This window comes from Anolis sagrei, chromosome 11 (assembly GCF_037176765.1).
Source record: "Anolis sagrei isolate rAnoSag1 chromosome 11, rAnoSag1.mat, whole genome shotgun sequence".
Classification (NCBI taxonomy): Eukaryota; Metazoa; Chordata; class Lepidosauria; order Squamata; family Dactyloidae; genus Anolis; species Anolis sagrei.
The window spans coordinates 28,291,716-28,294,215 of NC_090031.1; the positions used below are offsets into that span (position 1 = coordinate 28,291,716).

The 2,500-nt window shown below is 40.7% G+C and overlaps 1 long non-coding RNA gene across 2 annotated transcripts in view; it reads right to left on the reverse strand.

The window, feature by feature from the left end:
* Positions 1–2,500, reverse strand: part of LOC132763901 (uncharacterized) — a 112,053-nt gene that overhangs the window by 90,128 nt on the left and 19,425 nt on the right. The window lies entirely within an intron of this gene.

The following is a 2,500-nucleotide window of genomic DNA, read 5'->3' on the forward strand; positions in this document are numbered from 1 at the left end:
CCTTCATTTTCACTTTCTTTCTTTTCTTCCTTCCTTCTTTCTTTTTTACTCTTCCTTTTCCTCCCTCTTTTCCCTTCTTTTCCTTTCCTTCCCTTCCTTCCTTCTTTCTTACTCTTCCTTTCTTTTTTCTCCTTCCTTTCTTTCTCTTCCTCTCTTTTTTCTCCTTCCTTTCTTTTCCCTCCTTCTTTTTCCTTCTTTCTCCTTCCTTTCTTTTCCTCCTTCTCTACCCTTTTTTTCCTTCCTTCCTTTCTTTCCTTCCTTCTTTCTTACTCTTCCTTCCTTTTCTTTTTTTTCTCCTTCCTTACTTCCTTTCTCTTCCTTTCTTTTTCTCTTTCTCTTTTTGCTCCTTCTTTTCTTTTCATTCCTTCCTTTTTTTTTCACCTCCCTTTTCCTCCTTCTCTTTCCTTCTTTTCCTTTCCTTGCTTCCTTCCTTTTTTTACTCATCCTTCCTTCCTCGGGGGTTGAGAAAGACGGGTACAAATATTTGAAATAAATAATAAATAAATTATCTTCCCTTCTTTTTCTTTTCTTTTTTCTTTTCTTTTTTCCTTTCTCTCCTTTCTCTTCCCCTTTCTTTTTTTCTTTTCCTTCCTTTCATTTCCTTTCTCCTTTCCTCTTCGTTTTTTCTCCTTCCTTCCTTTTCCTTTCTTTTCTCTTTTTTCTCCTTCCCTTCTTTTCCTATTTCTTTCCCTCCTTTTCTCCTTTCTCTTCCTATCGTCCTCTTATTTTCTCCTTCTCTCCTTTCTCTTCCTCTTCTTTTTCTCCTTCCCTTCTTTTCCTATTTCTTTCCTTCCTTTTCTCCTTTCTCTTCCTATCGTCCTCTTCTTTTTCTCCTTCTCTCCTTTCTCTTCCTCTTCTTTTTCTCCTTCCCTTCTTTTCCTATTTCTTTCCTTCCTTTTCTCCTTTCTCTTCCTATCGTCCTCTTCTTTTTCTCCTTCTCTCCTTTCTCTTCCTCTTCTTTTTCTCCTTCCCTTCTTTTCCTATTTCTTTCCTTCCTTTTCTCCTTTCTCTTCCTATCGTCCTCTTCTTTTTCTCCTTCTCTCCTTTCTCTTCCTCTTCTTTTTCTCCTTCCCTTCTTTTCCTATTTCTTTCCTTCCTTTTCTCCTTTCTCTTCCTATCGTCCTCTTCTTTTTCTCCTTCTCTCCTTTCTCTTCCTCTTCTTTTTCTCCTTCCCTTCTTTTCCTATTTCTTTCCTTCCTTTTCTCCTTTCTCTTCCTATCGTCCTCTTCTTTTTCTCCTTCCTTCCTTTTCCTCCCTTTCTCTTCCTTTCCTTTGCTTTATTTCCTCCTTCCTTCCTTTCCCTTCCTTTTCTCTTCCCTTCTTTTTTCTCCCTCCTCCCCGCCTTTCGTTCATTCTTCCTTTATCTTTTGAATAACGCTTTTCATTTAGTGCCAGATTACATCCATAATGACCTGTAATGATAGCCTTGCCGGTTACATCTGTAATAATGACGGAATCGGCTGTTTTTCTCCAACATCTCGCTGCAAGATGCAATCAAATGCCTCACGCAGGGAGGACCCCGCAAATCCCTCCATTATACATCTTTATCTCTATAGGAATTGTTTCCAATTTGTGCAGAAGTCTCTGCAAGGCTCGGCAGTTATTCGATCCCCTGAAATTGAGGATTCAGGTATCAAATTGGGCTCCAGCTAATGAGCCCCAGGTCGGCGGGGATGGGAATCCGGTCCGGGTTTTGCATGGCTTTCAATGGGATTTCTCCCTCTATAAGATCTACCTTGAGCATTAAATGTATTGCTCTGCAATGTAAGTGACGGGAGGGCATCCCTTTATATCACGGGAAGGGATCGGAGCAGGTTAATTGCCAAATCCCAGTTTGGTGGGGATGAGAATCCGATCCGGGTTTTGCATGGCTTACAATAGGATTTCTCCCTCTATAAGCACTATTTCAAGCACTAGATGCATTGCTCTGCAACGTAAGTGATGGGAGGACATCCCTTTATATCACATGAAGGGATTGGAGCAGGTTAATTGCCAGATCCCAGGTTGGTGGGGATGGGAATCCGGTCCGGGTTTTGCGTGGCTTTCAATGGGATTTCTCCCTCTTTAATAGCCATCTCGGGCATTAGATGCATCTTCAACATAAGTGATGGGAGGATATATCTTTATATCACTTGATAATAGATGATGATATAATAGATGATAATATAGCACATTATATATTCTAGATAATAATATAATATCTTCCTTCCTGGCAGACAAAAGTTAGACTGGATGGCCAGCCGTGTGGGGCGCAGTCACCCTGGGATAATGCGGCATGTCTCATTGAGTATAAGTCCGGACAATAATAACTGATGGCAATATAACCCTATTAGTAATAATAATAAAAATGATAATAGAATAGTCATTCTATTGTCTTTTATGGAAGAATGGGATTGGGCTATGGTCTTTCCCTTCCAACCCCTGGTAGCACAATGGGTTAAACCCCTGTGCCAGCAGGACTGCTGACAGGTCAGTGGTTCGAATCCGGGGAAAGCAGGTT